The sequence below is a fragment of the Arachis hypogaea genome, chromosome 4 (genome assembly GCF_003086295.3).
Source record: "Arachis hypogaea cultivar Tifrunner chromosome 4, arahy.Tifrunner.gnm2.J5K5, whole genome shotgun sequence".
NCBI classification, from domain to species: Eukaryota; Viridiplantae; Streptophyta; class Magnoliopsida; order Fabales; family Fabaceae; genus Arachis; species Arachis hypogaea.
Window position 1 is genome coordinate 117,357,653 of NC_092039.1, and position 5,804 is coordinate 117,363,456.

General features: G+C 40.0%; 1 non-coding gene across 1 annotated transcript; it reads right to left on the minus strand.

The window, feature by feature from the left end:
- Positions 1 to 662: 662 nt before the first annotated feature.
- LOC112798571 (small nucleolar RNA R71) lies at positions 663 to 770 on the minus strand. Its single transcript, XR_003200179.1, has one exon. It is a non-coding gene; the product is annotated as a small nucleolar RNA R71 (small nucleolar RNA).
- Between the last annotated feature and the right edge of the window lie 5,034 nt (positions 771 to 5,804).

Below are 5,804 nucleotides of genomic sequence, written 5' to 3' on the forward strand. Positions count from 1 at the left end.
ACCCTTGTGGTTAGACTATTCATTCTTCTTCACTCTTATTCCCTTTCTTCTTCTACTAACAATAAGGAACCTCTTTACTGTGACATAGAGGATTCATCTTCCTTTTCTGTTCTCTTCTTTCTCATATGAGCAAGAACAAGGAAAAATACATTCTTGTTGAAGCTGATCCGGAACCTGAAAGGACTCTAAAGAGGAAACTAAGAGAAGCTAAATTACAACAATCCAGAGACAACCTTGCTAAAATTTTTGAACAAGAAAAGGAGATGGCAGCCGAACCTAACAACAATAATGCAAGGAGGATGCTTGGTGATTATACTACACCTACTTTTAAGTTTGATGGAAGAAGCATCTCAATCCATACCATTGGAGCAAACAATTTTGAGCTAAAACCTCAATTAGTTGCTCTAATGCAACAAAACTGCAAGTTTCATGGACTTTCATCAGAAGATCCCTACCAGTTTTTAACTGAGTTCTTGCAGATCTATGAGACTGTTAAGACTAATAGAGTAGATCCTGATGTCTACAGGCTCATGTTTTTCCCTTTTACTGTAAGAGACAGAGTTAGAACATGGTTGGATTCACAACCTAAAGATAGCCTGGACTCATGGGATAAGCTAGTTGCGGCCTTCTTGGCTAAATTCTTTCCTCCTCAAAAGCTGAGCAAGCTTAGAGTGGATGTACAGACCTTCAAACAAAAGGATGGTGAATCCCTCTATGAAGCTTGGGAAAGATACAAGCAGATGACCAAAAGGTGTCCTTCTGACATGCTTTCAGAATGGACTATTCTGGATATATTCTATTATGGTCTGTCTGAGTTCTCTAAGATGTCATTGGACCATTCTGCAGGTGGATCCATTCACCTAAAAAAAATGCCTGCAGAAGCTCAAGAACTTATTGACATGGTTTCAAATAACCAATTCATGTACACTTCTGAGAAGAATTTCATGAATAATGGGACGCCTCAGAGGAAGGGAGTTCTTGAGATTGATGCTCTTAATGCCATATTGGCTCAGAACAAAATGTTGAGTCAACAAGTCAACATGATCTCTCAAAGTCTGAATGGATGGCAAAATACATGCAACAGTACTAAAGAGGCATCTTCTGAAGAAGAAGCTTATGATCCTGAGAACCCTACAATGGCAGAGGTAAATTACATGGGTGAACCTTATGGAAATCCCTATAATTCATCATGGAGAAATCATCCAAATTTCTCATGAAAGGATCAACAAAAGCCCCAACAAGGATTTAATAATGGTGGAAGAAACAGGCTCAGCAATAGCAAGCCTTTTCCATCATCTTCTCAGCAATAGACAGAGAATTTTGAGCAGAGCACCTCTAGCTTGCAAACATAGTCTCTGATCTGTCTAAGGCCACTTTAAGTTTCATGAGTGAAACAAGGTCCTCCATAAAAAATTTGGAGGCACAAGTGGGCCAGCTGAGTAAGAAAGTCACTGAAACTCCTCCTAGTACTCTCCCAAGCAATACTGAAGAGAATCCAAAAAGAGAGTGCAAGGCCATTGACATAGTCAACATGGCCGAATGCAAGGAGGAAGGGGAGGACGTGAATCCCAATGAGGAAGACCTCATGGGACGTCTCCCAACCAAGAAGGAGTTCCCTATTGAGGACCTAAAAGAATCTGAGGCTCATATGGAGACCATAGAGATTCCATTAAACCTCTTTCTGCCATTCATGATCTCTGAAGACTATTCTTCCTCTGAAGAGGATGAAGATGTAACTGGAGAGCAAGTTGCTCAATATCTAGGAGCTATCATGAAGCTGAATGCCAAGTTGTTTGGTAATGAGACTTGGGAAGGTGAACCTCCCTTGCTCATTAGTGAACTAGATACATGGGTTCAGCATACTTTACCTCAAAAGAGACAAGATCCTGGAAAATTCTTAATGCCCTGTATCATAGGCACCATGACCTTTGAGAAGGCTCTGTGTGACCTAGGGTCAAGCATAAATCTTATGCCACTCTCTGTAATGGAGAAGTTGGGGATCATTGAGGTACAGCCTGCCATATTCTCATTACAAATGGCAGACAAGTCAGTAAAACAAGCTTATGGATTAGTAGAGGACGTGTTAGTAAAGGTTGAAGGCCTTTACATTCCTGCTGATTTCATAATCTTGGACACTAGGAAGAATGAGGATGAATACATCATCCTTGGAAGACCTTTCCTAGCCACAGCAGGAGCTGTGATAGATGTTAACAGAGGAGAATTAGTCATTCAATTGAATGGGGACTACCTTGTGTTTAAAACCCAAGGGTGTTCTTCTGTAATAATGGAGAGAAAGCATGAAAAGCTTCTCTCAGACAGAGTCAAACAAAGCCCCCACAATCAAACTTTAAGTTTGGTGTTGGGAGGCCACAGCCAAACTCTAAGTTTGGTGTTGAACCCCCACATTCAAACTCTAAGTTTGGTGTTGGGAGTCTACAACATTGACCTGATCACCTGTGAGGCTCCATAAGAGCCCACTGCCAAGCTAGTGACATTAAAGGAGCGCTTATTGGGAGGCAACCCAATTTTTATTTATCTAATTTTATTTTTATTTTATTGTTCTTTTGTGTTTTATTAGGTTCATGATCATGTGGAGTCACAAAATAAATACTAAAATTAAAAACAGAATCAAAAATAGCAGAAGAAAAATCACACCCTAGAGGAAGGACTTACTGGTGTTTAAACGACAGTAAGGAGCATCTGGCTGGCGTTCAACGGCAGAACAGAGCATGGATCTGGCGTTGAACGCCAGAAACAAGCAGCATCTTGGCGTTTGAACGCCAGGATTGCACCCTAAGGAAAGCTGGCGTTCAACGCCAGAAACATGCTGCAGACTGGCGTTGAACGCCCAGAACAAGCATCAATCTGGCGTTAAACGCCAGGATTGCATGCATAGGGAATTTTACATGCCTAATCGGTGCAGGGATGATAAATCCTTGACACCTCAGGATCTGTGGACCCCACAGGATCCCCACCTACCTCAACTCGCCTTCTCTCTTCTTCACACAATCCAATCACCTCAATCTCTCTTCCCAATTACCTCTTCACCACTCACATCCATCCACTCATCCCCCTACACCCCCACCTACCTTCAAATTCAAAACCTCTTTCCCACCCAATCCCACCCATATGGCCGAATACACACCTCTCTCCCTATTCTCCATATCTTCTTTTCCTTCTTCTTTTCTTTCTTCTTTTGCTCGAGGGTGAGCAACATTCTAAGTTTGGTGTGGTAAAAGCATAGAGTTTTTGTTTTTCGATAACCATTGATGGCACCTAAGGCCAGAGAAACCTCAAAAAAAAAGAGGAAAGGGAAGACAATTGCTTCCACCTCTGAGTCATGGGAGATGGAGAGATTCATCTCAAGGGTCCATAGCTCAGTAGTAGAGCATTTGACTGCACATCAAGAAAGCCCACTCATGGACCTCCACAAAGCATGAGGAATTCCCTCATCAAGAAATCCCTGAGATACCTCAGGGGATACATTTTTCTCCACACAATTATTGGGAATAACTAAGGATAGGAGCACCAAAATCACTAGGGATCAAGCAACAGAGGCAAGGAAGAGACATAGAGGAGCTCAAAAATATAGAGGACCTCAAGTGCTCTATTGATCTTCAAGAGGGAGACGCCACCCACACTAAGGTGGAGTCATTCCTTAATCTCCTTGTTTATTTATTTGTTGTTTTCGGTTTTTATGCTATATGCTTGTCTATGTTTGTGTCTTTATTACATGATCATTAGTATTTAGTAACTATGTCCTAAGGCTATGAATAATTTCATTAATCCTTCACCTCTTTTAAATGAAAAATGTTTTTAATACAAAAGAACAAGAAGTACATGAGTTCAAATTTATCCCTGAATTTAGTTTAATTATATTGATGTGGTGACAACATTTTTTGTTTTCTGAATGAATACTTGAATAGTGCATATTTTTGATCTTGTTGTTTATGAATGTTAAAATTATTGGCTCTTGAAAGAATGATGAACAAAGAGAAATGTTACTGATGATTTGAAAAATCATAAATTTGATTCTTGAAGCAAGAAAAAGCAGTGAATAGCAAAAGCTTGCGAAAAAAAAAAGAAAAAATGGCAAAAAAATTTATTAAGAAAGAAAAAGAAAAAAGCAAGCATAAAAAGCCAATAGCCCTTAAAACCAAAAGGTAAGGGTAAAAAGGATCCAAGGCTTTGAGCATCAATGGATAGGAGGGTCCAAGGAAATAAATCCAGGCCTAAGCGGCTAAATTAAACTTTTCCTAACCATGTGCTTGTGGCATGCAGGTTCAAGTGGAAAACTTGAGACTGAATGGTTAAAGTCGTGATCCAAAGCAAAAAGAGTGTGCTTAAGAACTCTGGACACCTCTAACTGGGGACTTTAGCAAAGCTAAGTCACAATCTGAAAAGGTTCACCCAGTCATGTGTCTGTGGCATTTATGTATCCGGTAGTAATACTGGAAAACAAAGTGCTTCGGGCCACGGCCAAGACTCATAAAAGTAGCTGTGTTCAAGAATCAACAAACTTAACTAGGAGAATCAATAACACTATCTGAAATTCTAAGTTCCTAGAGATGCCAATCATTCTAAACTTCAAGGGATAAAGTGAGATACCAAAACTGTTCAGAAGCAAAAAGCTACAAGTCCCGCTCATCTAATTAGAACTAATGTTCATTGATATTTTGGGATTTATAGTATATTCTCTTCTTTTTATCCTATTTGATTTTCAGTTGCTTGGGGACAAGCAACAATTTAAGTTTGGTGTTGTGATGAGCGGATAATTTATACGCTTTTTGGCATTATTTTTAAGTAGTTTTTAGTAGGATCTAGTTACTTTTAGGGATGTTTTCATTAGTTTTTATGCTAAATTCACATTTCTAGACTTTACTATGAGTTTGTGTATTTTTCTATGATTTCAGGTATTTTCTGGCTGAAATTGAGGGACCTGAGCAAAACTCTGATAAAAGGCTGACAAAGGACTGCTGATGCTGTTGGATTCTGACCTCCCTGCATTCAGAATAGATTTTCTGGAGTTACAGAACTCCAAATGGCGCGCTCTCAACGACGTTAGAAAGTAGACATCCAGAGCTTTCCAGCAATATATAATAGTTCATACTTTATTCAAGATGAGATGACGCAAACTAGCGCTCAACGCCAGTTCTACGCTGCATTCTAGAGTCAAACGCCAGAAACACATCACGAATCAGAGTTGAACGCCAAAAATATGTTACAACTTGGCGTTCAACTCCAAGAGAAGCTATGCACGTGTAAAGCTCAAGCTCAGCCCAAGCACACACCAAGTGGGCCCCGGAAGTGGATTCTGCATCAATTACTTACTTCTGTAAACCCTAATAGTTAGTCTAATATAAATAAGACATTTTACTATTGTATTAGACATCCTGGATTGTATTTTTGATCCTGTGATCACATTTTGGGGGCTGGCCATTCGGCCATGCCTGAACCTTCATCACTTATGTATTTTCAACGGTGGAGTTTCTACACACCATAGATTAAGGGTGTGGAGCTCTGTTGTACCTCGAGTTTCAATCCAATTACTATTATCTTCTATTCAATTCAGTTTATTCTTGTTCTAAGATATCACTCGTACTTCAACCTGATAGATGTGATGATCCGTGACACTCATCATCATTCATCCCTATGAACGCGTGCCTGACAACCACTTCTGTTCTACAAGCGAAAGCTAGAGTGTGTATCTCTTGGATTCCTGATGCACAATGCATGGTTGCCCTCGCCTGACAACTGAGCCTTCCATTCCGTGAGATCAGAGTCTTCGTGGTATAAGCTAGAAT